Here is an 18,949-nt window from a genome sequence, read left to right as displayed (position 1 = left end):
TGCTCAGGCTTCCTTCCCAGGGCAGGAGCAGAGTGTGGAAGGCATCAGTTTATTACAACTCCCTCTGCTTTTCATTAGGGCAGATTTATATCTGCTTTGCTCTGTTTTGGGAGCCAGAAAATAATAGTCTCCAACCCCTACTTTTCCCATATGAATAAACAACAATAGATGATAAAGGAAAATTAAGCTACAGTTGTTTCTCTTTCATGGTGGAACTTACCAGAAAATGTGGGCAACTTAATGCTTGCATATAAAAACTCATTTTAGATAATTCATGTTCTAAACTTTTCCAGCTTCTAGTCATTCATTTAGTAAGCATTCTTTTATCTCTTCTATAGAAAAAAAATCATGTTGTCAATATTTTTTCCTCTCCAATGTCATTACAATGTTATCTACAGTTCTCCAAGGTCAGCAGCCTAAAGACAATGCTCTTTCTTCTCAACACAGTCCATATGCAGCAGGTGCCTTTTGATTGATTTTCAATCTAAAATCTTTAGGTAAGGCTTCCTGGGAAGTCAATTGCTACAAGAAAGTATTTCTTTATGCAACTTGTTATATGCTATTGCTTGTGCAACAGCCACAATTTTTTTTTACATAGTTCTTACACCTTATATAACTTTGAAAATTTAAATCTGTAAAGAGCTAATTGCTGTTTCTTTTGCCTTCTGCAAGGACCTACAGAATCTCTGAATCACAGAATGGTTTTGATCAGAAGGGATATGAAAGTACTGGAAAGCTGCCATAAGATCTCCCTGGAATCTTCTCTTCTCCTGTCTGAACAGCTCCAGCTCTCTCAGCCAGTCCTCACTGGAGAGGTTCCAGCCCCCTTGTGCTCTCCTCTGGACCTGCTCTAACAGGTCCATTTCAGCCTTGTACTGAGGAATCCAGAGCTACACACAGCACTCCAGGTGGGGTCTCACTAGAGCAGGGCGGGAGAATCTCCTCCCTCAACCTGCTTGCCATGCTGCTTTTGATGCAGCCCAGGACACAGTTGGCTTTCTGGGCTGCAAGCACACACTGCCAGACCACGTCCAATTTTTCATCCATCAGTATCCCCAAGTCCTTCTTCAGAGATTCATCCTCCAGTCTCTTCTGATACTGGTGATTGCTCTGACCCAGGTGAAGAACTTGGCACTTGGCCTTGTTGAACTTCTTCAGATTGGCATGGACAGGCTAACAATGAAGAGTTACGGTATCTCTCGTGGTGACAGGAGTAAGATCACGAGCTGCACAGCCAAAGCCTTCCCAAAAGCACAGTATGAAGCAGATTTCCCTGAGACTTGATCATTTATTGAAGTTTGTACTCACTAAAAAGGTCTTGAAGCAGCAAATACTCCAGATAACTTTGATCTGTTGAGTGTAAACTGCAGGTTAAACACCTTGAAGTTAAAGGAAGGTTTAAGGAGTATTTCACATTTCACATTTGGGATATGGAAAATTTCTGGCTATTGTGACTTGGCTATCATGAAATAAATGATGATCATGCACCTCAGGCATTAGGCATTATAGTTCCAGCTCAAACCTGGCAGTTCCTTTGTCTGGAGGGTGGTCCTTAGGATAGGACTGACTTCAAGGTACAAAGCCTGATGAGGTTCAACTATTTCCAGCTTCTTCAGCTCAGAAAGTTTTTCTGGCTGTAAGGTTTTGTTAGCACTTGGTCCCTCAGAAGAAATTTGATGTTTAACTTGCTGTAGCCTCTTCTTTTGGTGGAGCAGAAGAAAATGATGAAAACCTCTCACCAGAGAATAGAGAAAGGTTTTATCCGGATGGCAGCACCTGCAGAAGAATTTGTGTTGAAGCCAGCCCAGCCACAGCTGTGTGACTCATCTGGCTGCCCAATTCATTCTCCATTGTGGATTCACATGATTGATCCTCCACCCTAGAACTGCACAATGCCTTTTAGTTATTACTTTGGTAATTACTTTTGGTTTATGACTTCTTTTTATTCTTCTTGAGTACAATCAATTATCCTTTCACATGATGATACTTTAAAAGACAGATCCTGACATAATTTTGTAATCCTAATTTTCTGCCTGTCATTTCTCTTTTTTTTTCAGTGATAGAACTCCATTGAATTAATAATACAGTAGTTATCTGAAATTATGCTACCTATTATAAGCATATATTTTATTTTCCTTCAGTAGTTGCTTTCCTCTAGTCTTGATTTTAGTTTCAGACTCAAATTTGTCTTCACTGTATTGACTCAAAGACAAAAAATGAGAACCACTCAAATTCTGTCAGGGTTGGGGGAAGAACAGAAGAAGGAAAACTTTTGGCACACTTTATTTTTCAACATTTCCCCTCATGCTAATAAGAAAATTTGATGTAGCTCAAATGCCATGGCTGAATGGGTTTACTTTAGCTCTGAAAATCCAGTCAAAATCAATTTTTCTTACAAAAGGAGGGTTTCTGGATAATTGATAAGTTTTTCAAATAAGGATTGCTTGGCTGGGAATAAACAAGGAGGAGGGAGATATGGGTATGTTAGCTAACAGAATGACTAAATCTCCGTGTTATGTCAAATAGGATACTGGGAAATAGTATATATGAACAAGAGCTACAAAATGAGACCTTCTGGGGAGCTCCATTATCTGACATTAAAATTATAGACTCAAACTGAGACGTATGTACAAAGAGGATATCTGAAGGATCATGGGTACACCTTTACAGAAGGAAAATGAAAGACCTTTGCTCTTGTTCAACCTAGTATTACACAGGCTGAGCTAAGATTGCTGCCTCTAAAATCTTTGTAAGAGCAAATATTGGGGTAACAAAGGTATTCTTTAGGGTACATGAGTAGTCAAAGATGTCACAAATGATAGATTATTATATTTTGGCTGGAAGTGAGAAGACATTTTCAGTGTCAGGGTAGGCAAACTGGGATAACTGCCCAGAAGGAGGGGCAGTTACATGTATGAGGCAAAGTACTTAAATAATTTAAAATAAAAGTTTAAGGAGTTCATAAAAGTTCATGTGCATGAAGGAAAACAATGTCTGCAGAAGTACTGTGAACAACTCCTGTACCGCTCCCATGCCAGGATGCTTCAGCCAGAGGAAGGAATTTGGGGGAGGGCAGAAAGGACACATGCATGGAAGGTTCCCATGGCCAGTAGAAACAACTGAACCCATCCTAAACCAGACCTGTGCTTTTAACTGTTGAGATGCTGCCTAAAGGGGCATGTCCTCTTGTGTCTGTGTTGTGGGTGTAGTGGCACAACTAAATTGGCTAAAAATGGTGGGAAGTTTTGGAATGACCTGTTCTCTACTTTTTGTCATACTCAATATTCCTTAAATTAAATTGATTAGCTCTACTCAGATCTCAAAAAACTCTGACTTAACATGGTAGGATTTTCATCAAGAAAAAGCTCTTTTTAATACTGCACATGATAAAAATGGTAACTTCATTTAAATCATCATTGATTTGATTTGACTTGAGATAAACAACATTCCACATTTTTTATTTATCAAGCATGGGATCTTAGTTCTCCCATTTATCAAGCATGGCATCTCAGTTTTCTCATCTCACCAGGAAAATATTACCAAACCTCAGGCTGTTAATGTAACAATGAAATGTAAAAGAAAAGTTTTGGTAAGAAGCATAGATTTACCTGTGCAAGCAATTTTCTGCTCTGACAAGACTGTATTTATTTACAAGATTTTGTAGGAGAGGGGTTTAAAGTAATTAATTTTGCCAACTTAAGAACCTGTATTGCTGGGAAAAAACATCAACCCCTGCCAAAAGCTCTTGGCCAGGGGCTGATATGGCATTACCATGTCTTAAAGAACTATACCTTGCAGATTTCTTACTACATTAGACTCCAGCTTCTTTTCAGTGCATTAGTTTGTCCTTGTAACAGTCGAGTGTCATACATCTGTGATCAAATTCACCTGTAGTGCTAAGAGCAGAGCAAGGAACCAGAGGGAGCACTGTGCTGCTGCCAGACTGCGCGTAGTGTTCCTGTTCAGTATCTTAGCAATGATCTGGATGAGGGGATCAAGGGCACCCTCAATAAGTTCACAGATGATACCAAGTTGGGTGGGAGTGTTGATCTTCTGGAGGGTAGGAAGATTCCACAGAGGGATCTGGACAGGCTGGATGGATGGGCCTTGGCTGACTGACTAAGGTAAAGTGGCAAGTCCTGCACTTGGCTCACAACAACCCCATGCAGTGCTCCAGGCTTGGGGAAGAGTGGCTGGAAAGATGTCTGATGGAAAAGGACTTGGCAGTGTTGGTTGACAGCCATATGAACATGATCTGACAGTGTGCCCAGGTAGTCAAGAAGGCCAATGGCATCCTGGCCTTTATCAGCAGTAGTGAGGCCAGCAGGACCAGGGAAGTGATTGCCCCCTTGAGTACTGTGGCCATCTGGACCCCTCACTTCAAAAAAGAAATTGAGGTGCTAGAGTGTACTCAGAGAAGGGCAACGGAGCTGGTGAAGGGTCTAGAGAGTAAGTTACGTGAGGAGTGGCTGAGGGAGCTGGGGCTGTTTACTCTGGAGAAGAGGCTGCTCAGGGGGACCTTATTGCTCTCTACAACTACCCAAAAGGAGGGTGTAGCCAGGTGGGTGTCGGTCTCTTCTCCCAGGGAACCAGTGACAGGACAAGAAGACATAGATTTAGGCCATGCCAGGGGAGGTTCATACTGGACATCAGGAAGAGTTTCTTCACTGAAAGAGTGGTTAAACATTAGAACAGGCTGCCGAGGGAGGTGGTGGAGTCACCATCCCCGGAGGTGTTTAAGAAACAACTGGATATGGCAGTTAGTGCCATGGTCTAGTCGACACGTTGGTGATCAGTTAAAGGTTGGACACAATGATCTTGGAGGTCTTTTTCAACCTAAATTATTCTATGACTCTACATGGTAGGGCAGTTCTGCAAAAAAAGTGAAGCTGCTCAAAGGCCTTTCCTCCTCCTTCCCCTGAAAAACACACACAAACCAGTGAAGAGTGCTAGTGAGGGATCTCTACACAGATGTCCTTTTCTCATGTTTGCCTCAGCATCCTCCTTTTCTGCATTTGGCCCCTCAGGATTGTAAGCTCTTTGGGGCAGGGATTAATTCTTATTGGCAAAAGTATCAAGACATCTCAGAGAAGAGGATGAACAACTGAGGCAGCTTGTTAACGGAAAATTAGAAAGAACTTCCAGTTCCATGAAGAAGACAAGGTCAAAAAGTAGCCTAAATTGCAATATGCTCTTTTATTCTTCAGGTTACACATTATATCACTCACAGTGTTTTGAAGTTGGTTCTGGAACAAACTCTCACGTATTATTAGCCTACAATCCAATTTCTCAGTTAGTTATTGCCTATTCTAAATAGAAGGTAATAGGCATTACAGCTTATCTGAACCCTTTGCCTCATACAAAAAATCAAGTTAGAGAACTATGTGTTTGTGTGTGGGTGTAGCAGAGGAGAAAGGAAAGGGAATTGATTTCTGTTTACTTCATATACGCAAATGCTCTGTTAATTGCTTTTCTTTCTTCTTTTCTCCCATGATGACAGCAGTGTCAGCTCATATCTATTGCTGTAAATTGTCCTTGTGTCAAATGAACACATGCTTATAGGATCTGATAGTTTTAATGTTAGAAATTCAAGGAAGTCTTAAAAAAACCTCTCTAAAATATAGAAGAAATGAGTGATAGGTTTCCTGCTTTTGGTAGAAGAAAGAATATTTAGCTTTTCACTGGTCACAGACAGCAAGGACAGGTCTCCTGCATGATGTGCTGCAGGCGAGAGGAGGGATTTGTTTTTACACACATGTACCTGAATGCTCTTCCCTGACTGAGGTGCTACTACACTGTTGGGCTAATGCCTCTCATTAAATTTAACTGAGAAACAAAACAAAAGAAATTTCTTCATCCCTGAATTATGTTAAAGGGAGAGGTCAGGTACAAACACAGATTTAAATACTCCACTGGACATGGCCAAGTGTGTGCTGTGAAATGTGATGCTGCCACAGCATTCGTTAGCTGCTGCTGAGATAGCACAAATATTCCCATTGACACATGTGAAATTGGAGGAAAACATTTTCTGCAAAACCACTATTGGTTCCAGTGGTGTCTGAGCTTTCGGGTTCTTTTCTGGAAAGTCACCCTAACCCAGCCACAGCACATGCAGACCTAAGGTTTCGTTTGCGTGCCGGCAGTGAGCGCTGGGTGTTCACTGTGTCTGCAGGCAGGACTCCCCTTCCCTTCTTGACATATTATGAGAAAACTGCACCAACCTTGAAATCCTTTACCCAGGGCTGTGCATGGCACCTGTGACAGGGCAGCTTTCCCACCTGCTGATAAGAGGAAATCCATAAGTGAGGGTGTGATGGACTGGAGGAAGGCAGCCACACCATGCTGCATTCCCTGTCTGGGGAGCACAGGTAGCATGAAAATCCCCCCGGCATCCCTCCTGCTCCCTAACAAGGGGCACCACTGCAGCAGTTCGTCACTAAGGGAAGAAAAACAAAGACAAAGTGTGAGCTGAGGAAGGAAAAGGAGGAAAGGACTCAGTGTTTATAACAAGTATGGAAAAGAGCCCTACTATCTTTCACAACTTGCAAGCTAAAATCAATCATAAGCAGCCAGCCAGGTAAACACACTAATGAATACCCAGATGCAGGGAAAGTAATACAGTTTACATAGATTGAAACTGGTGGGAAAAAAAATTATTAGAAGTGCATGTGTGGAAAAACTATAGCTTCTGCAAGTTTTAGAGCATCCCACTATTCTAGATGTGGAATACAAGACACTAATCTCTTTTCTGTGGTGACCAGTGACAGGACCTGAGGGAATAGCCTGAATTGGTGTCAGGGGAGGATATTAGAAAAAGGTTCTTCACCCATAGGGTGTTTGAGCACTGAAACAGGCTCCCCAAGGCAGTGGTCACAGCACCAAGCCTGACAGAGTTCAAAAAGCATTTGGACAATATTTGGACAATACTCTCAGACATATGGTGTGACTCTTGGGGATGGTCCTGTGCAGGGCTAAGAGGTGGACTCAATGATCCTTGTGGCTCCCTTCCAAATCAGCATATTCTGTGATTCTGTGTGATTCTATACTTTTAATTTGTCAGGCACTCTGTCAACAATTTTGATTGCCATGTATAATGGAGCAAGTTCTCTTTGCAGGATATTTATATTTCCTAAACGTAATCCCACCAGTTTCTTTTAAGAACCACGGAGCTTCTGTTTACTTATTAATGCTTGCAGAATACAAACCCCCTAGTATTACACAGGATGTATTTCCTTTCACCCTACTTCTCTCTCCTTTGAAGTCAATATTCCTCCAAAAAGTAATTTGTTCTACTGTAAATATAGTGTGTGCTCATTAGTTATTGAAGTAGAGGATTGATGGCTCTGTCTGGGGGCAGGCAAAGATAATCAGCAAACCTCACCCCAACTGCTCTTCTAATACAGTGCAATCCTTGATACGTTATTTCATTCTTCAGTCTCTCTTTTCAAGAAGTATTTAGCAGTTCTCACAGTTGTTCTGCCCATTATATGACTATGAAGACCACACTCAAGCAGAGGAACCAGCAAACAGCCCCTCCTGTGTTTGCTACAAGTTCATGCCAGACATCATGCCAACTGATCGGTTAGTTCTGCACTTGGATTATAAAAATATAGCTGTAACAGGGTTCATTTTTTAAAAATTATTATTATTCCCCGGCACTCCTTCAATCACAAACAGACTGTCCTGTTTTACATTCCATCCTTCTGATGAACAGCCTCTCCTTATGCAGGAGATGTTAGCACAGTGGATGAGTGCCAGTTGGCATAACTTCCTATCGTAATGATAAGCACCTTCTCCCCAGTCAACACCAGCTGAGCGTGCTGATTTACATGTCCTTTGCACTGCAGATGAAACTGCCTCAGATTTTTATGGGGGAAGGAAGAGAAAATGACAGATGCTCCGAGCCGCACCCTTCATTGTCACATAGGATGAGATTTCTGGCGTGTGCACCACTTACAACCAGTCAGGGCTTCCCAAAGGATCTCAGCTGTTATTCAGGCTGTTGCTGAGAAGAGCTCTCAGCTAATCAGTCATCAGGTTCTTCAGAAGACAACATTACATATGTAGCAATTCTTCTCTTTTTTGTTTCAATTCACCCATGTGTTGTTCCAACGTTAAGTTACCTGCTGAGGAATTAAAGTAGCATGAGGCCAAAATTAAAAAATGCTCTTTCTTTTGATTAGAGAAGGACTAGAAACAGGAACTTGGTTCTAGGACTAGAACTAGAAACTTGGTTGGAGAAACAGGATTTTGTTTCGTATTGCTCTCCACATGTTAATAGAGTGCATATAAAAGAGCTGAATAAAAGAGACGTTTCAACTGACACAGCTTGGTAAAAGTGCTGTGGGCAAAGCAATTGCACAGGTTTGTCAATGGCACGATATACAGGGGGCTCAGAAAATGAATTCTGTATATGTTATGTAGGACTGTGCATGATCAGCTCTGCCCATGTTGATCCACATGATCAGAAAATGTGAGTCTGCGCCCAGCTAATATCATTGAATGTGTCCAGGCACTTCACTCCTCGCCTTGGAAAAAGTCCAGAGTCCAGAGCACACCTTGTGTGTGATGCAGATAGTAGCCAAGACTGGCATGGAGAAAGGAAAGGGGTAGTTTGTGTCCATGTGTCTAGACTAGTCTATCTATCTTAACAATTTGAGTTAATATTTGGGCTTAGAGTCATTGTCTGCTGGAGTTACACCAGACAAAACTGGAATGGTGTATGAGTTAGTGATCCTAGGGTCCCTTACTGGCTAGTGGGAAGAAACAGGCATTTTCAGACTGGATTCATTCTTCTTTGGACAGAGATGAATCACATTGTAGAGATATCTCTTGCTCTTTATTGACCGTAGAGGGAGGCCAGGGTGACAATTTCAATGCACTATAATGTAAAAGCCTACCTCTGGTGAGATGAAACTCTCAACTAGTGTCAGTTCCCAGTACTTTAAAAAGAGAAACTAACTTAAAAGAGAAATATGCCCAGCGATTTCTGAGATGAGTTTGCCTCTCTATATATCTTTCTAAGTCACATTTGGTGAGATGAGGAGGGAGATATCACCAAAAAGAGATACCCTGGGATTGTAACTGAGGAGGACACAGTAGGGAAAGCCAAAAAACAGAAATCTACAGACCTTTTCATTATTTAAAGCAAAATAAAACAGAGAAAATAAGAAAAAAAGGAATTGTGATTAATCATGAATTAGGTAGCCTTGATTCCTGCAGTGACCCATCAGCAGCCTGCCATTTGGAGCTGAATCATTCTTTAAGGTCAGGCAATCATTTCCACTGAGCTGATACTAAGCACTGTTCACAATCTAAACATGTGAAGCAAAAAAATCCTTCAGCATTGTTACTCTTCACCGGGCTCAGAGGTATCTTTTCAAAGATAAACGGGCAGCTGCTGTTTAACTACGCTTGATCTCCACTTGAGCAAGGATTAGACACTCTTTTTTTACATCTGCCTCATAATTTGTGTTGCTTCAACTACAGAAAAAAAGTATTAGCACTCTTAACTCACACTCCTTAAGGAAGCCCTTTGACAGGTCTTGTTTGTTTTTCTGGTTGGAGTTTTGCTTTGTGTAATCTGAGAGTACATCCATCACCTGATAGAAGTTTTTAATAAATTGTCACCTGTTTCTTTTCTGTTCATTAAGCATGCACTACTTCGCAAAATAGCTGTACTGTACACTATCTAAAACCACTTCAATTGCTGTCTAAAAGGTTTTCACAAAGACATACAGCATTAGGTGAAGGAGAAGATGCATTGATCTCCCATTGCCTGGGTACTGGTGCTATCCCTGCACTATTACCTACCTATTACCCTAAGCTGGGGATACAACAGAGGGTACCAATGCAACTTCAGCTGTGGCCAGAAAGGAATATAAATTGCAATTACAATTGCCTTTTCTGTGGAAAGGATTATGCTGATGTGTAATAACTACCTAGGGAAGGCTTTCAGGAGAGGAATGTCACAGCTCTGTGTCCTGACCAGGCACCTGGGTGAGGCATCCCCAGGTGCTGACTCCAGGGTCCTGGGATGAGCATGGTCAGAGATAAGCACAGAAACACAGCAGTGAGACTACCGTCAAGTGTGTGGTGGTCCACAGCTGCCTGTGGGGTCATGCAGTAAGAGACCAAAGTTTGTTAAGGTCATATTTTTGGGCTTTGATGTTTTTCAGAAGAATGCATATGGACTTTCTTACCACATCACGATGTGGCAGACTTGTTTTCTGCCAAGAAAAGGTAGCATTGTCATCATGTTCTTCATGGGAGTAATGGAAGATTGGAGGAAGGGGAAATTACTGGAGACAATGGAAATAAAAGAAGTCAGTTCTTGTCACAGCTCAAAACCAGAGAGTTTTATCAAATGTCCCTAAAAGAAAATGAAGGAAGGATATTGGCCAATATCCTTGGAAATTATTACTCAAATAATCAGCAGAAATGCTTTTGGGCTTGTGTAGGTTGTTGCAAGGTTTATAAATGCTTCAGTCTGCATCTGCACAATCTCTCCTGTGTGAATATTTCTGTGCCTAGAGTTTTTAACATGGCTATTTAATACAGTGTTTGACATTTACAAAGCATTATTTGCCCGTGTGGACAAGTAGTGATTAACACTAATAGACTTTTGCTTGTTACAAGAAGTCTATAGCCTTTAATCAGAACAGGTGCTGGAAGGTCTTTCCCTAAGAAATAGGTAAAGGCTGAAGAAACCAGACAGGAAAAGTAATATATTTAAGGATTTGCCTTTTCCTTCTCTTTTCTAGTGTAATTAACTACTTTTTTGTTCCAACTCATATGCCTGCTGTTCCTGTTACTGCCTTTTTCCCTAACAGCCTAATTCTTTTGCTTTTTTCTGTTTGCTGTTTTGTCTGTTTCTCCGTCAGCCACCTCAGCTATGGGAATTTCAATTCATTTAGCAAGTCCGAGTGGCTCCTTGGCATCATTCAAACAGCACTCCCCCTCTGCCCCTCCTTGGGATCCTATGTCACATGGTTTTGGGAGCTCCCTCTCACTTTCTGACAGCTGCACCTTTGAAATCTTCTATGACACCCTGCTTCAGTGCCTCCTTAGATGTCTGGTAGCTTGGAAGCTGACTCTAATCCACATCACTACCCATCCCTGCCACAAGTATCTTTGCTTCTTGTTTGCTCATTCCACTTAATAAATACCCTTCACCATCACCTGTTTCTTCTCATGACCCGCATTTTCAATCTGTTTTCACAGGACTGTGACATATACATCAGTCACAGTTAACTTGTACTTAACACTGTAAGAATACTATAAAAGAAAATACTTAGTTGGAAAATATGGAGGGTTGGAGAAAAACTGCTCATTGTAAATTGCTCACCTCTTCTGTCTTGTGTGGAAGGTAAGTGTTCCTTTCTAGTTATGCTCATTCAGCATCTTCTCTCTCTCTCTCTCTCTCTCTCTCTCTCTCTCTCTCTCTCTGTCTCTCTAAATTTACCAGAATCCAGAAATAGAGGCCAAAATTTCTCATCTGTGTAAGTGACCAAGAAGTTTAATTCTACCCTATGATCAAAATGTCACATTAGGAAAAAAATTTACAGGCAGTGCAGAATAAATCAATCCTGGGTACATGTTAACATCCTCTGCAATGTGTGGAATACTTTAAAACCCTAAAGGGGTTGCTAAAGACAATAACAAAACTCCCAGTGACTACAACATAGGTAACATTAGACCCACTGTTTGAATTTAGGATTTTGGTAAGAGTTGGTATTTCCAGGTTCAGGTATGGTGCAGCTTATAGGGTGCATAAGCACTGTGAATAGATGAGCTCTCAGTGTCCTGGGGGTGTTCAGAGAAGGAGCGCAATTTTGACGGTCCTATGGCATATCAACCTTGTTTTCCATGCATCTTTTTGGAAAGATTGAAAGATATAAACTCACTAAGGCTGTTAACACATGCTTTCAAAAGGGAGAACAGAGGCATGTACAGAAATTGATTAAATCTTGCCAGTATATCTGATTTATCAGAGCATTTAGTTAGATCAGGATTTATCGTGGAGAAGTTCAACTCTGTTTCTATGGTTCTTTGCTAAGAGCTATATTCTTTGAAGACTTCTGCCTTGGGCTGAAGACTGCAAAATATTTATCAAGCATCTGTCACTCAGGGACTCTAGTGGCAATATGTTGTATACCACAATAGCAGGCAGTAAGATTTGGAGTAACTCACTGGAAAACAAATCTAAAAGTTACTTTCCCGTTTGGCCCATCTAACCACCCCTGGAGGATGATTGGATTGTTGTAGTGAATCCAACTGAGCACAATTTTCTTTGTGAGTCTAACGCACTCATCTGCTTTTACTGTCCTTGGATAGGAAGGGAAAGGTAAACATTTTCAATTAAAAGTCCAACAAGCTGTGGTGAAATTTTACATTGCATATTCTAACTACTTCCAAGCTTTTACTCATATTTTCAAGCTCCTTTTTCCTCTCAGAGAAGTTAAATGACTGTATAAGGATGACATCAGGGAAAAAAGTAGATTACTGATATTTTGTTATGAGGGCTCCACTGGGATTTCGAGCCAAGCAATTCAACAAAACAACCCCCACAGAATAAATTTACAGGGCCAGTGGAGAGGAATAATATCCTTATACTCTGCCTGTCTGCATCATCATTATTCTTAATGGCCTGTTCTTGCATTTCTAGAATGCAGTGTACCTAAAGTTGGATGACTGCTTGTTCTTTGGGACTCAGTGCATTTGGTTTCAAAGCTGCATCTTTGCTGCATATAGGATGCAAACCTGAGGGAAGCTCATGTCATAAATACATTATCACTGTCAATATTTCTCAAGCAGTCTCAGGTGTTGTATGTATGCCTTTTGGTGCTCTTTTCCCTTTCTTTTTTTCACAATTTGTTAAGGCCTGCCAGGATAGCTCTGGAACACCATCTGACTTCTAATGTACCTCTAGAGAACTACTGAATTGCTTTTTTGTCAACAGAGTTCTGTTTCTCCTGCACAACATTTATGGCATCTGTCTGCATTTTTACTATAACTTTGGAATGGGTTTTCCCAGATGCCACAGCTGTCATCACTTCCTTCAAATTATTTTGTGCAGAAAATTCAGTTTACATTGAGATACAGTCATACAGATGAGACCACTCTCACAGATCAGATTTGAAGGTGTATTCATGTGGTCAGAAATCTTTTGCTATTCAGATACCATAAAAAATACACCAAATTTTTCGCAAGTGGCTATTTAGAAAAGTTCATTCATTTGGGAAATTAATGGACACACTAGGTTCTCAGAGTTTTGTCTGTTAGGTATGCTAAAGAAGAAGCATTTTACCATCCACTTCTCCTCCCACACTCTATATTTACATGCAAAGAGACTTCTTCCTGAAAGTATCTTACACACAAAGACTAAGCATGCTGCAACAAAGAAATATTAGAAATGGATAGTGCAAGTCTTACGGGGAATGGCTGAAGCTACTGGGGTTGTTTAGCCTGCAGAAAAGGAGGCTCAGGAGAGACCTTATCAACTTCTACAACTTCCTGAAAGGAGGTTGTAGAAAGGTGGGATTTGGTCTCTTCTCCCAAGTAACAAAGCAACAGGACAAGAGGAAATGGCTACAAGTCACACTAGGGAAGGTTTAAGTTGGATATTAGGAATAATTTCTTCACTGAAAGGGTGGTCAGGCATTGGAACAGGATGGCCAGGAAAGTGGTGGCATGAGATTGCAGTGTGCAGTTCAGTATCTGCAACTTAAGAATGTTGCCTGGTATAGATTTTAAACAAGTTTTTTAAATACTCTGTTCCCAGTGTTGCTTTCTCTTGTGGAATCCTGGAGGCCCAGGCTAGGTTTTCCAAAGCATTACAGGGAGCAGAGATCCAAAGATCAGGCCATGGTGACAAAAGTAAGTTCCAGCTACCCCTCAGGATCTGTGTGTTTCCCCATGGAACAAGAGGAAAACTAGAGCTTTTCCTGAGCAACACAAGAAGGAAAACATCATTGTCCTACATGGTATCCCTTGAGAGATACCAGAAGCAGTGCGTCATTCAGATTAAAAACCTTCTCACTTGCAAGAATAATGGTCAAGGAATAGACCCATATAGGTGTTCCTCATTATTTGAGAGCTTATTGGCACATTAATGGGATGGATCCCCCTCTCTCTTAGAGCACCTCCTCTGACCTTTTTGAAAGCAGATGCTTCATGGGGAGCCAGCTTTTTCTTACCTCAACTCTGAAGCAAAAAGCCCAAATAGCAAGAGGAGCCTCACTTTTGTAATGGACTCCTACTACATATATGTATGTTCCCCTGAGAAAGCATTTTGTCCTCTGTGAAGCTGGAGGGCTCTCTTTTCTCCTGTGATAGACTCCAAACCAATTTAAAGAGCTGACTCAGTATAACACAGGACAACTCACTCAGGAGTACAAATACCAAAGAAATCAGTGTACTCAGACATAGCTTAAATGCCTGATGTTGGCACTCACAACACACAGTAGATGTTTAAATACACAAGCTTTTGATCTTAGCCTTTTTGGTCCAAGTTCTCCACAACAGTTGGCTCTGGAGATGATTTAAGACCTCATCACAAAGTGTGTTGGTGTGTGTTTCTTGATACTCCAGTGAGTCTCAAACTCTCCCCAGTTTCAGACCAAATTGAATGAAATCCACAGATTCATAAAAACATAAACTTTGTCTATTTTTATAATTCAAACAACATCAGAAAGTATTTCTGGGAAGTAGGTGTAAAATGACTAATGTGAGCCACCTCAAGTGCAACATGATTAGAGGGGAAAAATTCCTGAACAGAAGAAAATGTCATCTGAAATATATTGATGGAGAAAATTGCTGCCAGCCTGGGAGCTGTGAACCTGGGAACCAGGTGTGGGAACCAAGAACATCCTTGAAAAGTGCAGCAGCTGGTCTCTTTGAAGTACATTCAGGGTACCTAGAAACAATAGATGTCCTGAGATACCACCAGTAAGCGTAAAAATAAGGGACAATAATAACTGCTTATAATCTGAAAGGGTGGAAAAGAATCTGGAAAAATAATAATAGCTCCAAAAAAGATAGAAAATATCATCTATCATCTGTTACATGTGAAAAATCAAAGTTTACAGCATCTCTTGGCTGCTTGAAGTGATGATGTCTATGCTCACTTACATCTCTGTTATATGAAAAGGACCTCATTTTCATTCAAAATTGGTAAAACAACGGAGAACAATGCATGCAGTGCACACTTCCTTCTTGGTTGAATTCTCCACATGAACTCTCTACAAGATCTTGGGCTCTCACTGGAGACCAAGCTGACTGATTGCAAGCTCTGTGATGTGAGATAATCTCTGAAGTGAGAGTCTCTCTGTTATTTTATAAGCCACCCTTTGGGCTCACTTTTGGAGTCAGTTTGGTTTGTCCTCTCACCTCTGAGATTGTTTGGCCCCTTCTGCAATCTAATTCACTTGACACCAGTATTACACATCTATATAAGTAATCTGCAATAAACATATGTGGTTCTACAGAGTTGATAAGCTTGCTTCACTAATGATGACTTTGTAGTAACCTATGATAGTATATACACCTATTTAGTTGTTGCTGTTAGTAGTTGTTGGCTATATGTTGCTATACAATTGATTGTTGCTATACCATTGGTTGATGTTATACTGATTGCTGATAGTAATTTTTAATGGCCTGAGATCTATACAAACTTTGTTGTTAAGATGTATAATTGTTAATGGCGATTTTTGTGTTGCATTTGTGATGATCTATAATAAAATACAGAAATTTGGAAGATAAAGACTCTGTGTCCTTGTGTACTAAAAAATCCTGCAAAACCCCACAGTGCTGATCTCTACCCACAGGCTGAATAACCCTTTAGGTCATGACAACCAGTCGGAGGCCCAGTTTGACCTGGGAGAGCGAGCACTCTCCTGAAGAGCTGCAGGACATACCTGATGAGTTAGCTCAGGCCAAGGAGCTGTCTGGCTACAGCCAATTTTAGACGGTAAAATAGTTCCCCAGTACAGATGCCCTCACATTGCTCTTCTTCTGACACTGCCCAATTGGCTCCCATCTTCATTGAACCACAGTGCCCAAAACTGGACAAGATATTCCTGCTCGGTTCTTACTGATACATTAGGTGTTTTGCCAACTCCACGTGTGTTTATATATTGTGGCACGCTGTTTGCCTTTTTCATAACAGTACAACACTGCTGTGTTCTGCTTGTGATCTATTACAATCCTACAGATCCTTCTCCAAAAACAGCAACCTAGCTATGTGTTAAATATACTGTGCCCATACAGTTGAGCACTCATCTCTTAGAACATTTCCTTGCAGTTGTTTTTGGGGTTTATGCCTTTTCTCTATTTTGCCAAGATAAGTTTAAACTCAAAATCCATGTTCCAACCTAGTTTTGTGTGATCTGTAAGTGTGTGATTGGGATCACCAATGCAATCACTGAGCAGAATCAGAACAGAAACACCTCTGGAAGAGCTCTTGCTGCCTCTTTGTATTTTGCTATTGAACTAGTTCTCAGTAGAGATATTGAACATGTTTTGTATACACCATCTAGTGATTTCATACAGACTGTATTTCTTTTGCTGGTTATAAGAATGTCATGCGAGATCAAGTCAAAAGAGTGATTCCCAAAGTGAAGTTCTATAGATTACTTCCACATCTGCTTTTCTGCTGCAGAGAAAAATTGGATTATTTTTATACAATTTTTTCCTTACAAATCCCCACTGCCTACTTAACTATCTTTCAGGTACTTTCTAAATAGTTCATCATTTAATTCAAATAATTTCTTAAGCTCACTGATGTGTAATTCTCCACATCCTTTTTTATGATCATTGGGAGAGTCACTATCACTGACCTGAAGAAATAAGATGGCTCCTTCTAAGAAGTGAAAGGAAGTAAATTATTGCAATTGAAATCATATACTAGACCAGCTGTAAAAGTCTAGTGTAAATGATGAGTGGTCACCATTCCCTGCAGCCTCTTCCTCAAGTCTCTGGATCTATAACCTGACATGACAGTTCTGAAACACATGCTCAGAAAAGGCATTGAGTAGCAATGTGTTTTTTACACTCTGCATTTTAGCCAAGGTTCTGCCAAGTCTGATCTGTTGTGGGTGGTGGACTTAGTATGGCAGCAGTGGCAGTCAGTGGTGTGGATAGGCATGCTGAGACAGATCATCGCAGAAGTTGGATACAGTGTACAAGAGGGAAGAAGGGAAAGCAGAAGGGTGCAGAAGAGCAACTGTGCAAGGGCTGATATGAGTTGTTCCCACTTTTCCTTCTGAAATGTGCCCATGGTCTTGACTAGGCGGGGTAAGGCTGTGATGAGTCATAACTCTGTTGTATGTAGTCAGCTTGCTTTTCTTCTTCTCTCACAACTCACTGTTGTGGAAAGAGAGAAGGCATTGAGTGAGGAAGTAACAAGGCACATAGTGACCTGGACACATCAATATTGCAGCAGCAAAGTACCTCAGACTGAATAAAACACTTCCTGTTCCTGTACCACATCACGTGCCTGTGCCTTCTGCACATACACAGGGTTGTCACGCACTGTGGTGGCCTGTTGACTCCCTCTGGTTGGGAGGAAATTAAGAAAAAGTAGCTGTGGTGCAAGCTGAAATGTCAGGCTCTGACTTTCTGAAAGCCCTTATCAGCTTCTAAGATGAGTAATGATTAGGACCACCTGCCAGACTCCAGGGTCAGAATTCCCCAGTCAAAACCAGGGTCCTAAGAGAGAGACAGTGGTACAGGACTCACACTGCCCTATCTGATTATGTCCATGCTTGCAACTGTGGGAATAAGGTCAGCTCTGTCCATGGTCACAGCTGTCAGCCAGTAAAAATGCCATGTGGGCTTCCCCCAGATGGTGACATCACTGCACTTTCAGGTGCTCATCCAGCTTTCCAAGGCTGGCCCAGCTGATCCCCAGTACTCTCCCGCAACAACCGATATTCCAGCAGGGTCACTCATTCAAGCTCTGCAAGATGTCTGGGACCCAGTCCATGCAGATCCCCAGGGAACTGATCCTCAGAGGAAGCCTCTAGTGCAACACGCACTATTACTGACCAGGCACCTTCAAGTAAATTTGTGGAGGAAAAAAATCATATTTCCCAATAGGACACTGAAATAAAATTCAATAGAATGTTTAAACTCTTGGCTTATCAAAGGCATATTTTACTTAAAATTGAGAACAGTCAAGAGGTCCAGGAATGCCTAGAGTTTTTGCTTTGAAAAAAAGTAGATAAACAGAGTTACTGAAAGGGTTTGAGCTCTGAAAAATATATATTTGAGTGAAAGTAGGGTCCTTTCCAAGAAACTGTTCTATAATAATACACTTAAATAATCAAATAGAAATAAATATTATTCATTAGTAATTCAATTTTGGGATTTTCTGTACAGCTTCCAAATAGAATGTATCCAACATTTTATCGCTTCACTGCTCTGCACTTCATCTTAAGAAAGGAAAAAAGTTATTCTTCCATCTATCTTTGCCTACCTTGGGGGGGAATAATTTGTGTATTGTTACTAGACTATATTTCAAAAATTCCTCAGTTCTTATAAATGGATTGGGATCACCTTGGGCAACACTGTGCAGAACAAAATGCCTAATGATGGGTGGGAGAGGAGAACCTCCTATTTTCTCCATCCATGGAGCATTTTTTCATGGTCCAACCTGATATAAATTGTAGTTAAAATACCACATAAGCTAATATAATTGTTTGATTAAAAAAAGCCAAAAAACCCATGAACTAAATTATAGAAATATAGTTAGTGTTGCTTATCAAAATATTCTGAATAACACAAATCTTGTCAAACAAATATGACTTCATTCTTCAATAAGATGACATTTAATGATTAAAGATAACTGCATTGATATAACAGTCTCACACCATGTATAGGCTTTTCATTTAGGAACTCTCCACAATACTCTGATGAAAAATACAGAATTACAAGGAAAAAAAGGCAC

The sequence above is a fragment of the Neopelma chrysocephalum genome, unplaced genomic scaffold (assembly GCF_003984885.1).
Source record: "Neopelma chrysocephalum unplaced genomic scaffold, ASM398488v2 Primary Assembly neopelma1_76, whole genome shotgun sequence".
NCBI classification, from domain to species: Eukaryota; Metazoa; Chordata; class Aves; order Passeriformes; family Pipridae; genus Neopelma; species Neopelma chrysocephalum.
The sequence above is the reverse complement of the archived record's forward strand: the minus strand, read 5'-3'. Positions refer to the sequence as shown.